This window comes from Chinchilla lanigera, unplaced genomic scaffold, assembly GCF_000276665.1.
Source record: "Chinchilla lanigera isolate Chin_1 unplaced genomic scaffold, ChiLan1.0 scaffold00137, whole genome shotgun sequence".
NCBI lineage: Eukaryota > Metazoa > Chordata > Mammalia > Rodentia > Chinchillidae > Chinchilla > Chinchilla lanigera.
The window spans coordinates 1,521,043-1,545,905 of record NW_004955538.1 but is presented as its reverse complement, the minus strand read 5'-3'; the positions used below and the strand labels follow the sequence as shown (position 1 = coordinate 1,545,905).

Genomic DNA, 24,863 nt, shown 5'->3' with positions numbered 1-24,863 from the left:
TCATTTTTTATTTATTTAGAGACAGAGTCTTGCTATGTAGCCCAGGCTGGCCTTGAACTCGTAGCAATCCTCCTGCCTCAGCCTCAAGAGTGCTGGGACCACAGGCGTGTGTCACCATGCCTGGCTACAGCCTTTGTTTTAACCAGAAGCACCACCAAGCTGAGCTGCTGCCCTGCATTTCTCAGCTTTTCATATCTGTGCAGCCTGGTTTAAAATTGCCTCTTGTTTCTGCCATCCTTGTGTTTAAAAAAATTTTGGGCCAGGTATGGTGGTGCACACCTGTAATCCCAGCACTTGGGAGGCTGAGGCAGGAAGATCATCACAACTTCAAGGCCTGCCTGGGCTACATAGCAAGACCCTGTCTCCAGGAAAAAAAAAAAAAGACAAAGGCTGAGGTTCTAAATATGAGCAGGTCCCATAAGCAGCAGCTGTGGCTACAAACTAAAGAGCAGTCTTTGCAGTGTTCTGCAAAGACCTCCGATCCTAATCACTGGCCAGGCCAAGCACTCCAATCTGTCTTTCAACATGAAGACACACCATAACACAACGTCCCCCAACTGTGCTGTCCACAGCGAGTCCAGGTGTTCCTGCTGCTCTCACAAACTCCCAGGGCCCCACGCCACGTGTCTGCGCGATGGGCACAACAGAGCACGAGGGGACACGGTACGACCAAGCCACAGCAGCCAGGCAGCACCAGTACCAGGTGAGAAGGCCAAGCCGAGGGAGGCACTGAGCGGACGGCATCCCATTCTAGATACTGCCTGTTCCAGAAGTCACCTGCCTTCGCCACCAGAGACAGTGCTGCTCGGCCAGGTCCGATTAGCTGACATTTTCCTGTGTGAGCGCACAAATCACCCCATTCTCCTCACAGATCCTGTCTTGGGGAACACACGTAAGGAGCAGCTACTATCCCAAAGGCTCAGTGCCACCTTACAGTGGGGGCTGGGAGGAGCTGCTGGGTGCGGCCGTGGAGCCAGGGGATGCAGCCCACCCCACTCTGTGCTCGGGATTTTGGCATATTACACAGACTTCAGCAGTTGAGATTCCCTAATCTGAAAATCCAAAATGCTTGACTAGATACTTTTTGAATGTTCTGTGGATGCCGGTTTTGGATTCTGGGGTGAGCGATAACCTGCATCGTTAAGTAAATAACACGGACTTGCACCTGTTCACAGTGTTCCAGCGAAAACTAAAGAGACCGAGCACGGAAACAGAACCAGCAGCGCTCTGTCTAGCCGCCTGTCACGAACAAGTGTGTGTGGGAATCTGAACTCGGAGGGAGCTCAAAGGTACACCAGAGATACACCAGAGAAACTACTTTTCCAACCAACCAAGTTTCACTAAACTCATATATTATAATTCCTAGAAAATATAAAGTTCAGAGGTCAGAGCTGTGCAGTACACCAATTTACCCACCAGTGAAGTACAACTTAATTTCTGAGACAAAAATACTGAGGAGGTTTTGCCGGACATGGCAGCACGTGGTATGATCCCAGCATTCTGAGAGGCTGAGGCAGGAAGATCAGAAGTTCAAGGCCAGCCTTGACAGTTTAGCAAGTCAGTGACCCTGTGCAAAATAAACAGTGTTAGAAAGTCTGGGGCTGCAGCCCAGGGTAAAGGCTCTGGGTTCAGTTCCCAGCACTCCCAGGGGCGGTGAATGGAGGCCCAGGAGCTTCACTTTCACAAGCTCCAAGGCAACACAGGTGCTGCTGGCCGGGGACCAGGCTGCACAGATATGAAAAGCTGAGAAATGCAGGGCAGCAGCTCAGCTTGGTGGTGCTTCTGGTTAAAACAAAGGCTGTAGCCAGGCATGGTGACACATGCCTGTGGTCCCAGCACTCTTGAGGCTGAGGCAGGAGGATTGCTACGAGTTCAAGGCCAGCCTGGGCTACATAGCAAGACTCTGTCTCTAAATAAATAAAAAATGAAAAATGTTTTTCTTTTCTTCTTAGGTAGGAACTTGCTATTGTAGTTCAGGCTGCTTTTGTTTTTTTTAAATTTTTTTTATTTTTTGGTTTTGGTTTTTCTCCAGTACAGGAACCGAACTCACGACCTTGCGCTTGCCAGGCAGGCGCTTTGCCGCTGAGCTAAATCCCCAGCCCTTCAGGCTGCTTTTGAACTTGGGATTGTCTTGCCTCTCCCTACCCTGTGCTGGGATTACGGATGTGTGCACCATACCTGGCTGTCATTTTTATATTTGCATGCAGAAATTGCACACATATCCCCACTGGCCACTAACCACACCCTGAGGAGGAGAGAAAGGGGTACAATATGATCCACTCCCATGCGGAGGACACAAGCAATCAGGAAGACACATCTGCAAAGCAATTTACAGTGCTCAAACCCTACCACTTTCTGAAAGGTTCAAGTTCTTATTATAAAAAACAGGAGGCCAAGCTCCAAGGATACCCAGCCCTGAATGAGCTGTGACACATACTGCTGCTTTTCAAAGTTCCTAGAGCCTGGTGGGTTTTGCACACATAAGAAGCAAAATATTTAGGGAACAGTATGGAACAGCAAAAGGTATGGAAAAGCACTCAAGAGAAAGCTGAAACAGACAGAACAAGCGGAGACAGCAGCGGTGCCAGAGTCTGTGTGGGAGCCCTTCTCTGAGAATCACAAGGGGCTTTGGAGTGTGCAGGAGCTTTGCGTACCTGGCCCTGCTCAGATGCGGTGCTCTCGTAAAGTGAGTTGTGACACAAATCTGCTCAAGTCGGCCCCCAGAAAGACAACTGCACACAGAGCCGGACAGTGGTTGGGGCCAGGCTCAGGAGAAAAGGGCAAAGGAGTGCAGGCTCCTCGGACAGCTGCAGGCCCTGCCGCAGTGCAGCAAACTCAGGGAGCACGCCGAGCCCCGCTTTGACCTCCATGGGTGTTAATCTGGTATTATCAGGCGTTAATCAAAGAGCCGAAAGAGATTTCAGCCAGGATTCACCCCACTCAGAAAGGAAAAATCTTTTCTTTCTTCCGCTTTATGTAATTTACTAAACAAGTTTCTTAAATAGATAATGTTCATCAGCTATCACTGCACTTACTATGCTAATCTTCTCAATCTTCACTTAGGAACTTCTGTGAAGTTCGTTTTAAAACACTGTTTACCAATAGTTTGTACTTCAATCACTTTTTAAAGTCAGCATTACTGATAAGCCACCACAGCCAGACATGGTGGCACACATCTGTAATTCCAGCTACTTGGAAGTTACGGTAGGAGATTACAAACTCAAGGCCAGCTTGGTCTACTTAACGAGGCCCTGTGTCAAAATACATTTTTTAAAAAACATTATAGTGGGGGAAGGGGTGTTGGGGATGTAGCTCAGGGGCAGAACACTTGCCTAGCATGCACAAAATCCTGGGATCAATCCCCATTATTGAAAGAAAGAAAAGGATAGTCACGTTTTGTACTTTTTTGCTTGTATAGTACTAGAGATTGAACTCAGGGAAAACAGCTATATCCCCCAACTTTGTTTTTCAGTTTTGGTTTGGTTTGGTTTGGTTTTGGAGACAGGGTCTCACGAAATAGCCCAGGTTAGCCTCCAATTTGCCATCCTCCCACTTCAGCCTCCCAAAGAGCTGAAATTAAAGGTATATACCACTATGCCTAGCTTAAAAAAATTTTTTTTTGAGACAGGGTCTCACTATGTAATGCAGGCTGGCCTTGAAGTTGCTTATTTAGCCCAGGCTGGCCTTGAACTTGTGGCGGTCCTTCTGCCTCAGCCTCCAGAGTGCTGGGATTATAGACGTGCACCACTACACCCAGCACACGTGGCTACATTTTGTACTTGAAAGTACACAAGACATGACCTGTACCACTCAGAGCTCAGCACAAAATAGCTACGAGTTATTTTCCATAAAATGTGTTATTTTTTCAGTGGGTTTGAGTTCTACGTATGTAACTCAACAACAGAGGTCCTGTCGTGAGTTCAATTCCCAGTACTGGAAAAAACAAACAAACAAACAAAAAGCAACAGAGGTCCTGGGTTTAATCCTCAGCATCAGGGGAAAGAAATGGGTTTGAGCTGGGTGTGCAAGACATACACTTGCAATCTCAGCTACTCAGGAGTCTAAGGAGGGACTGAGTACGACAGCAGTCTGGGCAACTGAGAGAGACACTGCCTCAAAACAAAACAAACTGGGGCTGTAGCTCAGCAGTGGAGAGCTTGCCTAGCACATGTGCGGCCCTGGGTTCAATCCCAGCACAGGGGCCAGAGGGCTTGGAAATTTTACCTCGCCTCACACCTTATACTAGAATAAATCTCAGCAGTGAGGAGAGATATCAAATGTAAAACAAACCTCAACAGTACAAGACGGAACTATGATGATTTTAAAAAATAAACTTAGAAGGCTTTAGGAAAACCCTCCAAATTAAATTTCTATAAAAGAAAAACCACGGTGAGCAAAACTTGAAAACAATTGACAGAATGTCTACAATTCAGATCACATTTCTAAAAATGCTCCTACCAAGTAAATTAAAAAATAAAAAGGGGGCTGGGGATTTAGCTCAGCGGCACAGCACCTGCCTTGCAAGCGCAAGGTCGTGAGTTCAATTCCTGGCACCGGAAAATAAAAAAAAAAAGACCAAAATCCTAGTAGAAAAATTGGTACAGGACTGGGCAACTCACAGAAGGTACAAATTCAGCGCTCAAGTATATGAAATAAAGTTTAAATCCTAGCATAAGAAACACAAAAAAAGTCCAGAGACATACCGTTTTTCATCTGTCAAATTGCCAAAGATTAAATAGTACCCTGTGCCAGTAGTAAAAACTGGTATGACCTACAGAAGGCACTTCAACTATGTCTGTCCAAATGACAAAGCACACTGCACGTCTTTCACCCAGTAATCCATACAGAGCAACTTATTCTTCAGATACATGAACAGTATGATGAAATGACGTACAAGGTTATTTAAAGCAACACAGTTCGTAATAGCCAAATACTGGCAACAACTTCAGTGGCCATCAAAAGGGGAATTATGGGAAATTCACACAATGGGATATTGTGCTGTCATTAAATAAAGAAGCCTTTTGCTCATGGAGGGAAGAACAATCTCCAGTATATTTATAAAACAAAACAAAAACAAGGTGCAAATGAGTGCCTCTGCATTTGGGTAGAGAGAGAATGTACCTGCGATTTCACGTGCTGTCTCTGGAAAGCTGCACAGGAATTTAACACCCGCAGGCCTCTTCTGAGGAAGGGAACCTGGCTGCTGGGGCCAGATCTCGACACTTACCCTGCGCATGTGCTTTACATTTTGAACTATGTGAATGAATTTACTACCTATTAAAAAGTGAAGCAGGCCCAAGAGAAGCCTGGGACTTTCTAATGAAAATTAGAAATGAGACTTTCTAAGTTGCTTGAGGCGCATTCTTTCCCTATCCACTCAACCACTGTTTACTGAATCCCACAGTATCTGCTAGGCACTGTTTCAGACTCTGGGGGCTTAGCAATGAGGACAGATAAATCCCTCCCCTTACGAAGTTTAGGAAGGGCAGACCCAGAAAACAGGACTCGAATAAATGTCAGAGAGTAAGGTCTATGAAGACAAAAATCAGTCAAGAAAGGCCAGTGCAGAGACTGAGGGAAAGGGTGATCCAGTCCCGTTCTGGAGAGGATGGGCAGTCACATCTGGGCAGAGAACGGCAAGGATCAGATTCTAGCAAGGGAGGGGCTAGGCCAGTGTGGCGAACCTATGGCACGCATGCTGCAGCAGACTACTGAATGCTCTGAAAGATTCACCATCACTGGACCGGGCTCTAAAGGCAGGGAGGTAGGTGCAGCTCCTCTCCACAGGATGAAGGAGAAAGGGCAGGAGCAGCAGCAACTCCAGGCAAGGAAAACCACACCTAAGAATTTGTAGCAAGAAGTTTAAGGCTTCTCAGAGGAGTTAAAAGGAAGCCGGGGAGGGGCCAGAGACATAGCTCAGTGGACAGCACCGGCCTGGCTAGTGCAAGATCTTGAGCCCGATTCGCAGAACGAAAAAAAGAAAAAGGAAGCCAGGGAGTTAGAGATAGGAAGGAGAAGAGTGGTTAGTGAGGCTGCAAGGGCCAATTCATGCAGTCCTGGTAAGCCATGTTATTAATTCTGTTTTTCAAGCGAAACGCAAGAAGAAGCACTGAAAGTTTCTAGCCTGGGAATGACGATCAGATTCAGACTCAATTTTTTTTTTTTTTGATACTAGGAATGGAAGCCAGGGCCTTCCCACTGAGCTACCTACTGCCCCATCACTTTTTGTATTTTCTATTTTCAAGCAGGGTCTCCTTAAATCACTAAATTGCCCAGACTGAGCTTGAATTTGCAATCCTCCTGCCTCAGCTGCCCAGAGTACTGGGATTACAGGCCAGAGCCAACACACCCAGCTCAGATTCACAATTTTTAAAGATCACTCATTCTGACTACTGTATAGGGATGAGACTAGAGGGAGCAAGAGTGGGCCAGAAAACCAGGCAGAAGGTGTAACTGCCTAGGTGAGATGAGGGAGGGCAATGGAAGGGGAAGTAGATACAGTCAGGATACACTTTGCAAATAAAGTCAACAGCAACTGGTGAAAAAAGTAGAGGGCAAGGGAGCAGTACAGGAGAAGGAGGTCTCACAATGACAGTGAAATAGAAAACACTGAAGAGGGCCAGGTGCAGCACCACACACCTGTGATACCAGCCCTTAGGGAGGCTGAGCCAGGGGTCTGCAAGTCCAAGTCCTACCTGGACAACTTGGGAAAACTCCATCTAAAAAAAATAAAATAAAAATGGATGGGCATGTAGCTCAGTGGTACAGCATCACTGGGCTCAATCCCCAGCACTGCAAAGAATAAATGAATGAAAAATTGTGAAGAGCTGAGGCTGTAGCTCAGTGGTTGGGCACTCCCAGCACCCTTCTATTAAAAACAGAATTAATAACATGGCTTACCAGGACTGCATGAATTAGCCCTTGCAACCTTACTAACCTCTCTTCTCCTCCCTATCTCTAACTCCCTGGCTTCCCTTTTTTTTTGGTTCTGAGAATTGGGCTCAAGACCTTGCGCCTGCCAGGCAGGTGCTGTCCACTGAGCTATGTCTCTGGCCCCTCCCCAGCTTCCTTTTAACTCCTCTGAGAAGCCTTAAAGCAGCACCAGACACATCAAAATAAAACTATATAGATAGGGGCTGGGCATGTAGCTCAGTGGCACAGCACCTGCCTGGGAAGCACAAAGTCCTGAGTTTGATTCCCAGTACCAAAAAAAACCCCACAAAACTATACAGGTAAATTGAAAATAAGGGATATAAGGCCACTGTATGCAAATAATAACCAGATAAAAAAAGAATTTAGGGCAAAGCTATAAATTGGTACGATATACTAATAATTATACCAATACACTAGTACTTATATTGTATAATACACTAATAATTAGACTAACAATTCTAAATTTACTATGAAGCAAAACTGACAAAAGAAATTGACAAGTTCAGAATCATAGTGAGTTGTTTTACATCATCAGATATTGATAAATAAGGCAGTCATAGAAATCAGTAATGACAGAGAATGTGAAGAGCATTACAATTTTGATCAAACATGCACATGTGGGGCTGGGGATTTAGCTCAGCGGCAAAGCGCCTGCCTGGCAAGCGCAAGGTCGTGAGTTCGGTTCCCGGTACCGGAGAAAAACCAAAAAACAAACAAACAAACAAACAAACTTGCACATGTGCCATCCTGACCCTAATAAACAGAGGACACATACTCTTTTAGAAATACATGGGACATTTTAATGAGGGCACAAAGGAAGCCTCATCCCCACTCAAATAATCATAAAAACACTTTCCATGACCATAAATGTAAATAGGTGAATCAATACTTAAGAAGCCAAGTATCATAAATAGAAACTAAAATCTGCCTACTTAGAGCCAGGCACAATCCTGAGTTTGAGGTCTTGTCTCCAAAACCAAAAACAAAAGTCTATGTAGAAATTCAAGAGTTACACAGGAACTAAAAATAGAAGTAATAAAATCCTTAGATATCAACAACAATCATTACCACAAATCTAAGAGGAGGTTGCTGAAGCAATATTTGGAGGGAATTCTACAGCCTTGAGCACAGCATTAAAAGGCAAGAGAGACCTAGGCACAAAGGTGTACGCCTATAATCCTGTTACTGCAAAGGCAACGGCAGGAGGAGGACTGAAAACTCAAGGCCAGCCTGGCCAGTGAGACCCTATCTCAGAGAAAACGGAAGCTGGGTATGGAGGTGCATGCCTGTAAATCCAGCACTCTAGGAGGCTGAGGCAGGGCTATAAATTCAAGACCAGCCTGTGCAACTTAGCAAGAGACCCAGTCTCAAACAATTTTTTAAAAAGGGACATGGGTTCTGGGGCTATAGCTGAGTGCAAAGATCTGGGTTCAATCCCCAGTACTGCAAATACTAATAGTTACTATGATTACTCTTTCAAAAAGCTGGTGTGTAGCTCAGTGGTAGAGTATCCCTAGGTTCAATTTCCAGTACCACCAAAAAAGGAAGGACGGAAAAAGGAGGAAGGGAGGGAAGGAATGAAAGAAAACTTATGTTTTCAATTCATAAGATAAAAAGATTACAGTATATCTAAAGGAAACAGAATGGAAATAAAGAGAACATACTAACATCATAGAAAATGAAGGAATGAGAGCTGTTTCTTTAAAAACAAAATGTTAGGTAACAAACTGTAAGTCTATTCAGCAAAAAATTCAAATATAAATGAACTAGTGAAGCTGCAGCTAGTGGCACAGCAGAACACGACCGGCCACTGTGGCTCTGGGGCAGGTCATGGGCTGCAGAGGAGACCGACAGCCACATTCCAAGCAGAGATGGCCACATCCCAGGTGCAGACAGATGGCCCATGGAGCAGAAGGCACATGAGGAGCCAGGAAGGAACTGGCAAAGCACTATCGAGGAAGATCTAGTGACTAAGACAGAGCTTTGCTGGCACATATGTTAGTTTAAGTTTTAATTGCCCTCAATGATTTGTGTTCTCACAGGAATACCCACTGGGTTAATTTACTGAAAAACTACTTTTATCTGGGGGAGGGAAGAGAAAAGGCATGAACCATTTCAGGAACAAAAGGGAAATGTAATTCCAAACACAGCAGAGACACCAAAGCAAGCAAGGGTTAGAACTGAGCTATTAAGGAAATGCAACAGTTAAAAACTAGGGCAGGTGTGGTGGCGCTGCCCTGCAGTTCCAGCTATTGGGGGGCTGACGTGGGAGAATCCCAAATTAAAGGCCAGTCTGGATAACTCCGCGAGACCTCATCTCCAAAGCCAGAGGCCATGGGTGGCAACTGGGCATAAGGGAAGGAGCAGCAAAGCAGGTGAGGTAGTGCATGGCAGAGAGATGGGCTTCAGAAGTAGACAGCCTGCACTGAACTGTCAAGACAAGAGGAGTCCCAGTAAAACATGATCAGCAGTGTCAAGTGCTGCTGAGAGGCCAAGGAAGGTACAGACCGGATGTGTCCAATGGCTCTGAGCAACCAGCATCCTGGAGAATCGGCGTGCTGGGAGCCAAGGCTGTAGTGCAGGGAGAACTGTTTCTACCTGAATTCACAGTGGGGCTGGTGTGACAAGACCTTAAGTGTCCCAATGGGACAGAATGCCAGAGGGGGCTGGGGAGACCCTAGGTGGCCATGATACCCACAAAACCAAGCAGTGCAGGTGGAAATGAAACCACTGGAGATGAGGGCAGGAGCTACAGCAGGAAAGAGGCTAGGAGGCCGGCACCAGGGGAGACCGGGAAGTCAGCGCATGCCCACTGGGCAGACAGAAAAGGTTCATGCAAGGAGAGACACAGAAGCAGCAGCTGGACCACAGCTCTGCCTAAGGCTGCACATGCAGCATGGCAGGCAGCCCTCTGCAAGGCCTCTCCAGCTCCACCTGTGTCCTCCAACTGCCGCACACCAAGAGGAGCCCTGAGGACATCCACCTTTTTTAATAAGTGAACTTCATACTGCCCTCAGTCTTGATAACTACATGTTCACTTATCCCAGAATCCAGAGGAAAAAAAGAGTAACGTATGGAGTCGCGTAATTCTGTAATGAACAGAAAACTGACAAGGGACAGCGGCAAAGCCACCTTCTCTGGACAAGAGAGTGTGCGTACTTCTTTCTGAGACTCCAGGATAAGGAACGCACAGATTCCAAGCAAAGCTGGCGCAGCGCACGGAAGACACTGCACACAGCTTCCTCTTTCGCTGGCACAGAGGACTCTAACAGCACACAGCCAAGGCTGTGACTAATTTCTAACAGCCTCTCCACCAAGACAGAAGGGGCTGGCAAGCCTACCTCTCTCTGCGAACTTCGGGAACTGACATAGACCACAGTCGGCTCCTGAAAGGGATTCTGAAAGATTACCCAATTTATTCAAGTGAGGCCTTAGAGGATTGTAATTCTGACCAATTCATTCATTTAAAAACAAACTATGGTGGATATGGATGAGATATGGTTTCACCCCTTCAGATTCATAATATAGAAGGGAAGGCAGATTCAAACTAAAAAATTTCAACAGTGTACAAAGAGGTGAGAGAATATCCACAATCAACAACAGCAGCACGGGAAGAGCAGGTCCGGGGACTGTGCCGGAGTGCAGTGCTGCCACACCAGGCTTATGTGCCTGTCACGACGACAGCATCCCTGTCACACACTCACCTCCTCACCCAGGCTGTCCCCGAGAAGTACTGGGGAGGCCCCTCCCCTCCACCTGCACACTGTCCAGTCCATGCTCACTCCCCTGCTTACAGACTGGTCTCCATAGCAATCAGGGGGTCGGATAATCTGACCCCCTTGCTAGAGGTGTGGGTTAGCCAAGGTCAGGTCACGCACTGTGTGCTTCCTTGGCCACAGGCACGGCTGATAATCCAGTCTGAGGCCAGGAGTCAGGAAAGGTTTCCTGGGGCTTCCATGACACAGCCTTCTTCTGAGACTCTAGAAGAGCTGTTCATGTTCCTACTAGATCCTGGCTCCTAGCCAGTCCAGGTTGTCCATGATGTGAAGCCTAACATCTGTGCCAACATTTGGCCACTCAAACCTGGCTGACAGACTGCAAGACAGAACCAAGAGAATCACATCATGGAGCACGCACCACAAGCAGTTCATGCTAAAGCCCACCACCCAAAGGGATTTTCAGCAACAGAAACCGATGCATAACCTTTAAAAATTAAATTGCTTTTAACGGGTTTCCTGTTACTTGCAAACTAAAACATTTGGAACGTTATAAAATACTCAGGGGAGCCAGGCGTGGTGGCGCAAGCCTGTAATCCCAGCACTCGGGAGGCTGAAGCAAGAGGACCATTGCGTGTTCGAGACCAGCCTGAGCTACAAAGTGAGCTCAAGGCCAGCCTGAGCTGCATAACGAGATCCTGTCTCAAAAAAAAAAGACTGACAAATAAATAAATAAAATAAAATAAAATAAAACTCAGGCCATGCCATACCCTAAACCCACAAGTGAATCACAGCCCATTGACACTTTGCAGCATATTCAGATGTCTTTATTAAACTTAGTTCCCAAATATTAAAATGTCAATCTGTTTCCCCTTATTTAAACCTTTGGAGACTGGCAACCGGTTAAACTGGTTAACTGAGGTGCAAAATCTATGAAAATTTATAAAAGAAAATGCACAAATTTGCAGATTTAACCACAAAAATATGAAAATTCCTAATGGCAAACCAAACACACACGCATATCCCAAGCAAAAGAAAAAAACAAATGGAAAACTAGGAAGGAAAAAATCTGCAATTCACATCACAGACAAATCGCCCGATACAGAAAGAGCCCTTAAGAAACACCCTCAATCCAATAAAAAAGGCAGGGCAAGGACAAGGAATGTGAAGCGCTGTTCAAAAAAGCCCAGCTCACACTTAAATACACAAAAAGATGCCCACCCTCATTCCTCATAGGAAAAGCAAGACATTCACTAACCCTTGGGTGCAGTGGCACACATCTACAACACCCGTCACTCTCTAGGAGGTTGAGGCAGGAGGATAAAATATTCCAGACCAGCCTGGGCAATTTATCAACTTTGTGAGACCTGTCTCAAACAAAATTTTTAAAGGCTAGGGATGTAGCCCAGTGAGAAGGCCCTCAGTTCAATCCCTAGTACCCTAAATATTAATTAATAACAAAAATTAACCATTTCACTAATTTCTCACAGGTCACATCAAATACACAGATCCGACAACATTCCAGATAATGCCATAGAAGAACAAGCAACTCTCAGGACACAGGAATAAAACTAGTACAATGCTATAGAAGGTGTCTTAGTTTCTTTTCTCATTGCTGAGACAAAATACCTGACACCCAAAGTTAAAAGAGGAAAGGTTTACTTAGCTCACAGTTTGCAGGGGTTTCAGTCCATAATCCGCGGGCTCCAAGGCAGGGTAGTGAGGCAGAAAGGCATCACAGAGGAGAAACAGTAGGTAGCATAACAAGGGACGACCACAGCTCTTTCTATCCCTTATATCTTATCCAGCTAGTTAGAGCAGGCAGAACTCACATCCTTAATCCTAGTGCCCTTGAACCGAGCATTGCACCCTGTCTCAAAAAAACCCAAAAAATAAAGTAAGAGATTAATAATCAAGATTCATCTATTTATCAGGAGGTTGAGGCAGGAGGACTGTGAATTTAAGGTCACATGAACAGTGTATCAGGACCCTGTCTGAGAAAAACAAAAACAAAGAGTTTAATTATAGTACATACATGGTACAGGGAAGAAAGCAACTATAAGAAAGCATGAAAAAGCCCTCTCTTATGAATAGGAAAAAATAAAACGCAAAACAGCATCCCTACCTACCAAGCTCTCACCTTCCTCAAACCTCTGCTCAGATACTCTATTGGTCTAACAACAGATGCTCGAATCAAAAGCAAAATGATCACCTGTAGCAAGCAGTCAGGAGGGCGAGGACAGACATGGAATATAACCTTGCCCTATATTCCAGAGTGAGCTATGGAAGTATTTTATAGAATTAAAAGTTTTTAAAAAATTAAAGCCAATCTCTCAAGTCCTCAACCACATTATGGCGACAGATGTATACCTTGCAAAATTCACTAAAAATCTCTACCCTGTAACCCTTAGTCAGATGGCAAGGAGCATCGCTGACGGGCCTGGACTAAGTTAATGGAGGCAGTGTCACGGGCCCTCGGCTTTGTGCAGCCTGGGTCAGCCTCCGCCAGGGCACTGCAGGGGCACGGTGGAGGGCAGCAGCAGCCAGGAAACAACCCCAGGGAGTGAGCGGGGCTTGGGAGAGGCCCCTCAGTGTTTAACTTGGGGCACGGGTTTGCAGGGACGGAAAAGCCGGGGTGCAGGAGAGGAGGCACAGCCGGCAGGTGGGGGAGGCGGCCTCAGGCAGGATTGGCTCCTTCTCATACAGAGGGCGGGCGGGCGCTGAGGAGAGACAGGGAAGAGGTACAGTTCTCTTCTGACTGGTTTTCTTTCTTTGTTTTTGAGACAGGGTCTCGCTCTGTAGTTCAGGCTGGCCTTGACCTTATATAGCCTAGGCTGGCCTCAATCTCATGGTGAGCCTCCTGCCTCAGCTTTTATCTACAACTTTTTTCTTCTTTCTTTTTCTTCTGACTGCTTAATGTGCTCAGAGAAAGATGAAGGCCATCAATTATGAATAAGGACGGGAAGGTGCTTCCTGAAGGTTGTAGGAGGGTGGAGAGTCAGCAGCACGCAGCCGGCAAAGGCCCACCATCGGCAAGGCACGGCACGTTCGCCAGCCACAGCCACAGCCACAGCCACAGCCACAAGCGGCAGCCTCAGCTGCTGTGCAAGCTGAGTGGCCGGGAGGCAGAGAGCACGGCCAGGGCTGAGACAAGGGTGTGCACAAGCTGGGCTTGAGGAGCAGTCACAACCTTGAGCTGGGAGTAGTGTCGGGAAGAGGGGCACTGCGCAAGCAGAAACTAACACAACAGAGAGATGAAGAGAAGTGACAGGCCCCTGAGGAGGGCGGGGCGGGGCTCTGAAGGAGGAAGACATGCTGGACTGCATCACTCAGCAGTAAGGACCAAGAACAGAAAATATAATGCTGGAAAACCTTTTTAAAAATCACACCGAAAAGCCAGGCATTGGGGCATATGCCTGTAATCCCAGCACTCAGGAGGCTGAGGCAGGAGGATCATTGTGAGTTTGAGACCAGCCCGGGCTACAATGTGAGCTCAAGGCCACCCTGAACTGCACAGCAAGACCCTATCTTAAACACACACACACACCAAAAAAAAAAAAAAAAAAAAAACATACACACACACCTAAAATTCTACCAGAAGCAAGGATATAGCCAACTTTTAAATGACCATCACTAAGGGAGCTGGGCGTGGTGGTACACACCCGTGATCCCAACACTCAAGAGGCCAGGGCAGGAGAATCGCCATGAGTTCAAGGCTAGCCAGGGCTGTACAGTGAGAGCCTATCCCCCCAAAAAAACACATAATAATAGAATTAAAAATAAATAGCTACCCCTAAAAACATAACCCGTCCTCCCCCAAGCACTGCAAAGCTTCAACTTCACAGTGCAGCTTGACATCCACATCCCTAGGTCTTGGGCTTCTACGTCTCTTGGTTTCAAATCCTGTCCTCCTTCAGCCAAAAATCCATCAGACTTCAATTTAAATGTCTCCTTGTTTTGTTTGGAGACAGGTTTTGCTATGCAGCTAACTCACAAACCTCCTGTCTCAGCCTCCTGAGTGCTGGGTTTACAAGCAGGCATTCCATGCTGGCTCAAACATCACCTTGTTAAAGCCTCCCTAAATTCCCATCGCAGAAAAAAAAAAACGGGGGGTGAGGGGGCAGGGATATAGCTCTGTGGTATAAGCGCCTGCCAGGCAAAGTGCAAGGTCATGAGTTCGATTCCAAGTCCCCATATTAAAAAAAAAAATTCCTATCGCAGCTGAGACAAAGCCACACTACACTCTGACGGCTTGTCACTTAGGCCAGATGGAGCACAGGAATCCATCCTGTAGAGCAGTTTCTGTATCCCTTGTGCTAGGTGGGGCAGCAAGGGCAAAAGAAGCACCGGGAACAAGAAGAAAAGCAGCAAATGGCACGGCAACCCAGACGGCTACACAATCAACTCCTGAGTGACAAGCACCATGAGGAGCACAGCGTTCTTTGTGGAGCAGAAAGTTTCACGTAACAGGACACGAGAAACATTTAATCACACTCGTAACACTGGAGAAGAGAAGCCAAGACTCCTCTAAATCAGGGTGCGTGGACTACTCAGAGCGTTTTTACAAACGTAAGATTACTGTACATAAGAAATCTCTACTATAGTTACGCCACATCAAACAAGCACAAATTTCCACAGACTTCGTTACATACTGAATAACAAGATCCAGGGGCAGATCCACGGACTACTACGACTTCAAAGTAGTGATGAGTGTAAATGACACCTGAAATACAAGCAGCGCACAGTGTACTCTGAACATGCCGGGACTGCCCCTTGTGGCCACACCCTCTACCACTGTTGTGACTGTTTGCCAGCACTCCTCACCGAGCGACCCCTGGGTTCCAGCTAGGGCTAGTGAGACACAGGATGTAAAATCATTTTCCCACCCTTGTTGACACAGCCCCTAAATCCTACTCATGCTCAGCAAGGAGCCCGAGTAAGTAACCGTGATCTAACACACAGACGCGGTGCGCACATGGCCTGCGGCGAACGTCTGCCATCTCCACCACCCTGCTCTCCGCAGGCTCTCTCGGGTCTGTGAGGCTTGTTCTGCTTTCCCAGCTCCTCTCCTGAGCCCTGAAAGTCACAGTCCACCGACAGCAGAATGACAGCAGAATCCCAGCCGCTGGGACACAATACCTGACACTTGCAACTTAAAGGAGGCAAGGTGTATTTGGGCTCCAAGGCTGAGGCAGGAAGACTGAGAGTTAAAGACCAGGCTGAGGCTGGGCGTGGTGGTGCACGCCTGTAATCCCAGCACTCAGGAGGCTGAGGCAGCAGGACTGTTGCGAGTTTGAGGCCAGCCTGGGCTACAAAGTGAGCTCAAAGCCAGCCTGGACTGCATAGGGAGACCCTGTCTCAAAAAGACAAAAAAAAAAAAAAAAAAAAAAAGACCAGGCTGAACATCTGACACCTGTCTCAAAAAGAAAGGGGGAGGCCGGCGTGGTGGCACATGGCCGTAATCCCAGCCCTCGAGAGACTGAGGTAGGAGGACTGCCACGAATTCCAGGCCAGCCTGAGCTACAGTCATTTCAAGGCCAACCTGAAGTACATAGTGAGAACCTGTCTCAATAAATAAACTGCACAGATTTCTTCCTCATGAATGAAAGTAAAATCTATAAATTCAAGCACATTTTCTACTGCCACAAAGTAAAGTGTAACAAAGTTGGCGTGTTTTGAGTATAATACACCTACCTCTAAAAAATCCTTATCACTAAACAGAGCAAAATATGACTGAATTTACACATTATTTAATCAGCAAAAAAGCTGCTTAGTTGAGAACAATGCTGAAAGGTAAGAGCAACTGCCAGCTAAAGCTCAATCAGAAATAACCATAAAGCATTTCTGAAATTAGAAATGTAAGGCAACAACTTTAAAAATTTATAAAAAGGGGAGAAGTGGGCTTGCTGGCAACCCATGAGACCCCTCCTATCTCCCACCTACCATTCCTATTCCCCATTCCTTTTCCTCAATAAATTTTCCTTCTCTTGAAAAATTAAAAATAAATAAAAAATTTACAGAAATGTAACCTGCACACACTATTTTGGGGTAAATCACCTATTTGAAACCTGAGCCGGGCATGGTGGCACACGCCTGTGATCCCAGCACCTGGGAGGCTGAGGCAGGAGGATCGCTGGGAGATCGAGACCAGCCTGGGCTACAAAGTGAGCTCAAGGCCAGCCTGAACTGCATAGCGAGACCCTGTCTCAAAAAGACCAAAAAAAAAAAAAAGGGAAAGAAATCTGACCCAGAATTCTTCTATGAGGCAGAGAAATACTTCTCTGCCTTTGTTCCTTAAATCCACTTGATGTTTAGACTTCTTAGGCCACACGTGGAACACATACCTTCTACTTTACATTACAATCATTAACACAAAAATACAAACTCCATAAAAGACAAGAAGTGTGTCCTTTTTGTTTTTATTTTTTTACATTAGATTTTATTGGTGCATTTCAGATACATAAGTCGATCTTTGTTTTTTGTCTTGAGACAGGGTCTCACTAGGTAGCCAGGCTGGCCTCAAACTCAGTGATCCTCCTGCCTTAGCCTCTTCCTGAGTGCTGGGACTGCAGGCGTGCACCACTACACCCGGTAAGGAAGTATGGTTTAATCCACCCTCAAGTCACCCACATCCAAGACAGACAGTAATGTCCCCTACACAATAAATCCTCAAAAAATGGTTGTTGAATGAGTCATTTTTTAAAAGCAAGACTCACCTTATACTCTACTATAAAAAAATAAAGTGTTCAGAAGACAAGGTAACTTGTTACTGATATTCTCAGACAATTTACTGGATTTGTTTTGCTTTGTTGTGGCACCAAGGATTAAACCCAGGGACTTGTGTGTTCTAGGCACACACTCTACCACTGAGCTACGTTCTGTCTTTTTTGTTTTTTATTTGAGACAGGGTCTCACTAAATTGCCCAGGCTAGGCTTGACTTCTGATCCTCCTGACTCGGCCTCCTGAGTAGTTAAGAATACAGGGTCTCCTGAATAACCAGTCAGGACCAATTTTGTATTTCTATACAAACTAATTTAGTGAAAAACAAAATTACTCTCTAAGGCTCACGTTTGTGAACCCACCTACTTGGGAAACTAAGGGAGGACAATGACAAGCTCAAGGCAGGCCTGGACTATATAGTAAGACCCTGTCTCAAGAAAAAAAATTTTAAAATTAAAATTAAAAAATTAATAAAAGAAAGAACATGAAAGCCTTGGTTTCTATTCCCTGTATCGTCAAAAAAAATTTTTTTCTTTAACCATATACTCAAACCATTCAATGACAAAGTCCACTGTTTTCTGTTTTTTTAGCGTAAAAAACTTTTCACTATGGAACATTCCAAACACATGGAATAGCAGAAAGAATAAAACTAGGCTGAGCCTTACAAACTTGCTGGTCTTGCTGTGATGAAGCCCTGTTTCCACCCCCAGCTCCAGCAGGCACCAGCCCAACTCCCCCTCCACCTTCTCTGTCAGGCTTTACTGTGAAGAAACTCTTGCTCACCTTTCCTACCCACCACAATACCACTGAAGTCACTAGGTCATCTCAGTTACAATCAACACGACAAGTTCCTTGAGGGCAAAGCTCTGTCTAGAGCAGTGCTAGCTAGCACTTGCTGAAGGTGACGCTCGTGGCCATCTCATGGTCTTCACTGACACTTTCTGAGTGTATTTTGCACTGCTTGCATTCACCCATGGTGTCTCTCAAAGCCTCACCACCGACCTCTGCAAGGGCAAGAGGAGGAAAGCAGAGAATCAAAGCGCTTCCTGCCCAGTACAGTGGCGCACACCTATGATTCCAGCTGCTTCCCAGCTGCTCGGGAGGCCGAGACAACAGGACCACAAGTTCAAGGCCAGCCTAGACAACTCAGCGAGATGTTGTCACAAAGTAAAATAAAAAGGGACAGGAATGCAGCTTGTCATTCCCTGGGTTCAATTCCCAGTAAAGGTACATATTCTCTGTGTTACCATTATGCATACCTAAAATGTACTAGTGAAATTTTTAAAAAAACAAAACAAAAAAAACCTCAGTACAGCGAAAAAGCAAAAAAAAAAAAATCCCACTTAAGCGATAATGAAGATGCTTTCCCATTAGAATATAAGATTCCAAAGTCAAATAAGCAAGTCTTATCAATATTTCACAAGTCAGGAAGTTAGCTCTTAATGGAAAAGAAATAGATTTCCAGTCGTTCAGCAACCTCACATGCGCCCTACAACATTAAGCACAAGACTTCTCAAAGTCAGTTTGACATAGGAAGTTTTAGACTTCTGAGCCTCTTTCTAAATGATAAATGGGGATCGGAGAGGTGTGAAAATTACAAATGGGAAGAAGGGTGTGAACATGACCTTCTCTGAAGCAGTCCTGCATCTAAAACCAATCTGTGGAAAAAACCTTTAAAAGGCATCTAGGCTGGGCATGGTGGGGCATTCCTGGAATTTCAGAACTCTGGGAAGCTGAAGCAGGAGGATCACTATTGCAAGCCCCAGCCTAGGCAACTTATCAAGGTCCAATGTCATTAAAAAAAAAAAAAATTAAAAAGGCCTGGGGATATAGCTCAATGCAAAGGTCCTGGGTTCAACCCCCAGTCCTCCCTCCCTCCCCCAAAAAAGGCATCTTGTTCACCCTCCTGTGTTACCAACAGGTGGTCCTGCAGTTTTCCACTAAGAGAACATTTCCCCTAGGAGATGCTCATTCTTGCCCAAGTCCACTTTCCTCTAGTAACATGGCTCTAAAACAAAGGCCAAGGACTGATTCTTCTTCTGGCCCCAACAGCCCCTCAGCATGGTTAGCATGGAGCTTTCCTACTGCTGAGACCTCCCGAGCAGCCCAGCACAGTGGCACACGCCTTGATCCCAGCTACAGGGGACATCTGAGGCCACTAGGAGCGAGGCTACAAGACCCTGTCGCAAAGTAAAAAGGCTGGGGATGCAGCTCAGTGGTAGGGCGTGTGGGTTGCACCCTAGCACCACTAGAAATCACAGTGTCTCCCATTTGCTTTCCCAGGCACCCCACCTTCTCCATTTAAACTCAAAGTGGGCAATGCACTCCAGACATGAAGGCACGCCCAACAGAAAGATGGATTTATTTCATAAGACACAACTGAACACAGAAGCATATAACTTTTGGAGGTGAAAAGTCCCTGGGACCACTTCTTATCCTTGCCACCAGGCCTCCCCCCGCGGGGAGGGGCACAGACGGGTGGCATGAGAGTGTTGCTTGAGTTCAGGAGTTTGAGACAACATGGTGCATCCACCAATGAAAATAAGCATACTTTCCACCTACTTCGGAACTGTCCCAATAACATCTCTGAGCAGTACACTGATGGTCTGGAATCTTAAATGGGGCAGAGATAGGGAATACGGTTCTTTGGTTTGAATGTTAAGTAATTCTGACTTAGAAGTTTAAAAGCTGTCAAGACAAATCTTGCAGGTAATAAACATGGCTTGACAGAAGTGTATCAAAAGTAACCTGTGCCCTTCGGTTACTTTCCATTACTTCACTGACTCTTGCTACGCAATTTAATTTTAAGAAAGCTGTATTTGTTACTGTTAATAGTATTTTTAAATGTTTTCCACAAATTGTGTGCTACATGCCAGGGTTGGTGGCACACACATGTAATCCCAGCACTCAGGAGGATGAGGCAAAAGGATCATCTATGGGTTCAAGGTCAGCCTGGGCTACATAGTGAGACCCTGTCTCAAAAACAAAAACAAAAACACCCAGCTGGGCATGGTGGTGCACACCGATGATCCCAACACTTTTGAGGCTCAAGCAGGAGGACAGGATAGGCAGGGCTGTATAGTGAGTTTAAGGCCAGCCTAAATTACAGAGCAGGACTCTGCCTCAAAAAAAAAAAAGAAAAAGAAAAAACCCAGAGCTGGCCATGGTGGCACACACTTGTAATCCCAGCACTTAGGTGGCTGAGGCAGGAGGACTGCTTTGAGTTTGAGGCCAGCTTGGGCCACTTAAGTGAGTTTAAGACCAACCTGAACTATACACTGAGACTGTCTCAAAAAACAAAAATAAACATAAAATAATAACCTCCTCCAAAAAGAGATGTATGCTACCAAAAAATATCTAAGTTACTTTCTGGTCTGAAATTGACTGGTTTTTTCGGCTTCTTAAATATATTTTTAAAAAACAGCATAGATATGGGGCCGGGGATTTTGCTCAGTGGCAAAGCGCCTACCTGGCAAGCAAGTGCAAGGTCGTGAGTTCGATTCCTGGTACCGGAAGAAAAACAAAACAAAAACAACAAAACAGAAATGAATAGCATAGATAGGTACAGCTTTACAGTCACTCACTCAATGGAAAGTAAAGTCTTGACTCCACTGGACACTGCAGGGGGCACTGAAAGACAAGAGGGCAGAAAAGCGACTGCATCCCTATTCTCTGGGCACTTCGCTTACAGAAAGACAGACTACCCCAGAGAAACACCACAGAAAAGTGTGTGGACCACGAAGTGCATACAGGAAGCTAAAAGAACACATAACAGGCACACCAACCCAACCTGGAGCTGCGCAGAGGGCTCGCTGAAAGCGTGTCTAAGCCGAGGTCGTTCACTACAGGTAGAAGAGCACTCCAGAAAAGCAGAGCACTGGCCCAGCAGGGCCGGCACCCTCAGACTTCACCCTCAAACCAGCACTCTTTAGGTAACAAGCTACGATAGCATGGCAGGAGGCTGGTTCTGAGACCGGCGGGCGGGCAGGCATGGTCTGCCTCACCTCGGAAAGCCGGCATCACCAGGCATGGTAACAGCTGTGTGATCGCAGCCATTCAAGGCTTTGCTGAAACGATTAGTGTCGGTGTTAATGTTCAAATTATTTTCAGTTAAGCCAAATAACTTCACAAAATGACATCTCATACAAGGAACCCCACTTGGAACTTCAACCGTGAAAAGACACTTTCACCTTCCTCACGGGTGCAGGAGATTCCATGTGACATGTTGTGGCCAAATGCTAGGAGATATTCTGGTACTCTGCAGAATAAGTATGTTCTTTTTTTTTTTTTTTTTTTTAAATTTTAAGTACTCGGGATTGAACCCAGGGCGTTTGCCCTGAGCTATATCCCCTGTCCATTTTTTATTTTTTTGAGACAGGGTCTCACTAAATTGTTAAGTTGTCCAAGCTGGTCTCAAACTCATGATATTCCTGCTTCAGTCTCCTGAGTCCTGGGACTACAGGCCTGCGCCACCAGGCCCACTGGAATCACTACCTTCTAACTAAAACATTTCTTTAGATCCAGTTGTGCTTCCATTTTCTTCACAATGAGAAAAACCTTCCGCAGGTCTGCCTGGGGGGGGAGCGGGGAGCGGGGGCTGTGTGCCTACGCTAGTGTTGGCAAAACTTTTAGAACTTTCAGTGATAAAAGCCCACTACAGCATGCGTACGGTAGGTTCCTCACCACTGGCACGTAATATCCTCTAAGGCCCCTGTGAGCTCCAGACACTGACCTCCCCATATGTGCTAGAAGGGCCAAGGCCACACGCCTCACTGTCACTGGCAGACCACCTCTCATCCGCTCCACTCCAGCAGGACCCTTCAGGAAAGACCTGTTTTACACACATATTTCAGTTGAATCTAAATTTCATCCAAATTAGAGCTTCTAAGTGACCCAAATAATTGTTTTAAAACTATATGCCTTAAAGAATGAAAAAACTAAACAAACAAAATACAGTCAAAATAGCAAGAAAGACAGTAGACTTCTACCTAATTCCCCAAACTTAGTTTTATAAATAATTTGCTGTTTTAAAATCAGAAGAGTCACAAAAACAATCACCTATACCCAGAAATGGTAACTGCAAACTCTTTTATGGAAAACATTTTTAAATTACAAGTTACTAGATTAAAGAATTGGTACATAATGCAAGTGTATCTATAAAATACTACCCTATGAAAAAGAAATTTTACCAAAAAAAGTTAAAGGGCTCCAATTATGCAAGTAAAGGCAATTTATGCAGTTCAGATTTGTCTAGTTTAAAATAACTTTTTGAAAAAACTTCTATTAGTTTTACTCAATGAACAGTGTTCTGCTAAAAGAGAACGCTATTACGGATACTTCCAGGTAAGTGACCTGTTTTTGTTGTTGTTTTGTTTTTTGAGACAAGGTCTCGCCATGCAGTTCAGGCTGGCCTTGAGCTCACTTTGTAGCTCAGGCTGTTCTCGCACTCACAACAATCCTCCTGCCTCAGGCTCCTGAGTGCTGGGATTACAGGCATGCACCACCACACCTGGCTCCAGGTGACTACTTGAGAAGTGTGCTGGCACATGTCTGTGAATCCAGCGCTACCAAAGGCTGAGGCAGGAGGACTCCAAGTTCAGGCCCAATCTAGGCAACCTGGCAACTTACTGAGACCCTGTCTCAAAACAAAATAAATAAATAAAATAAAAAAAGTTCAGTGAGAGGACCCTGGGTTCAATCTCTAGCACAAAAAAAGAAAGAAAGAAAAAAGAAATAACCTTTCAGGGTTAAGGATTCAGTTCAGTAGTAGAGCACTAGCCTAGCATTCAAAAAGCCCTGGGTTCAACATCCAGCATCACAAATGAGGCAGGGTCTCAATACCTATGTAGCCCAAGCTGACCTCAAACTCACAACAATCCTCCTGCCTCAGCCTCCCAATTGCTCAGATTGCAGGAGTGTGTTACTATACCCAGCAAACAAAAAGAAAAATTTAAAGTAAAGCTTGGCATTAGTAATTAGATAATGAACTTAGTTTTTAACCACATCGTGATTTATATAAATACAAATCTTAAAATTGATTTGTGGAAGAAAAAAAGGAACCTGATCTTTTTAGTCCTAGCCTGAATGTCAAGATGGCAGCTTTTCAACTGACAATTACTCTCTTTTCTTTTTCCCTTGGGGAGTGGTGGTGGTACTGAGGACTGAACAAGGAACTTGAACATCCTAAATAAGCAAACATGCTACCACTGAGCTACATCACCAGCCCTTTCTACTTTTTATTTTGAGACAGGGTCTTGCTAAGTTGCCCAAACTGGCCTTGAACTTGGGATCCTCCTGCCTCAGCCTCCACAGTAGCTGGCATGTACCACTGCACCTAGCATGTTTGTTTTAGCTATATTTTACATCTACTGAGTGTTTCAGAGCTTTAAAATCCATTGCAATTATTACATTATTAATTACAACATGTGCATTGTAATACTCCCTTTTTAAAGATGTGCAAATTATAGTTAAATAACTTGTCCAAGGTCACCCAACAAGTAAGTCAGGGACACAGCTGGGAGCAGCACTAAAATTACAGCTCCCAGACAACTACTGCACTTTCCCAATTCCAAAATAGAGAGAAGTCAAGCTATTTATTTTGAGAAACTTCTAACAATATGCCCCAAGTGTAAGTAGCAGTGAACTTATTCTAATAAACTCGAATAAGGATTCACCTTGAATGAAAGAAACAACTCTCTACATTGTAGATACCTTTGTTACAAGCAGAAACACCGTACTACATCTGCGCATAGGACATCCTCAAGGATGCTCACTCTTCAACGTGTAGTTAATTTTCACACTAACTGAGCATTTACAAATTAATGTTACCACCTTGTCCCATCCTGAGGCGCTAATTTCCTCATTTTCCTAAGAGTCAAGTCAAAAACCACCACCTCAAAAGTAGGCAGTTCTCACAACATAGTTACATGGCCAAGGAAAAGAAAAGCTCTAATAAATTGCTAGTTTTAAAGATATTTTAAACCGTGATTGCATGCTGCACAGTTACTGTTAGGTCGCCAGCCTCGCCGAGCAGGAGGGTTCCTTTAAAGTAGCTCTTAAGGCACATCCCTCCCTCTTTGGGACACAGCCCGACTTGTCCGACAAGATTCACCTGGGCACGCTCACGCAGAGCCCCTCCGAGCAGCTCTGCCCGGTGGGAACATCACTTCTACTCCCCAGCCCTTACCAGCCCTCGCGGGCGCAAGGAAGAGGAGGACCCTCTTCCCAGCTTCTGGCAGAAGGTTCCTCCGCGGAGACAACGACAGCCGCCCCTCCCGCGGGGGGCTTTGGAGATACCAAGTGCCAACCCCAGGGGCAGAGGCTCCGAGGTGTCAGTGCGGCAGCAGGTGGAGAGCCCCGCGTGCCGCGCAGGGCCGCTCGGGCCGGGGCGCGCTCCTCCGCCTGCCGCCCCGGGGAGCCGTGCACACCTTCCCGAGCCACCCCGCACCCAGCCCCCCAGCCCAGGGCGGGACTCCCACCCGGGGACGAGGCCG

General features: G+C 45.7%; 1 protein-coding gene across 10 annotated transcripts in view; it reads right to left on the bottom strand.

The window, feature by feature from the left end:
* Positions 1-24,863, bottom strand: part of Wdr20 (WD repeat domain 20) — a 70,489-nt gene that overhangs the window by 44,919 nt on the left and 707 nt on the right. The gene's annotated exons all lie outside the window — the stretch shown is intronic.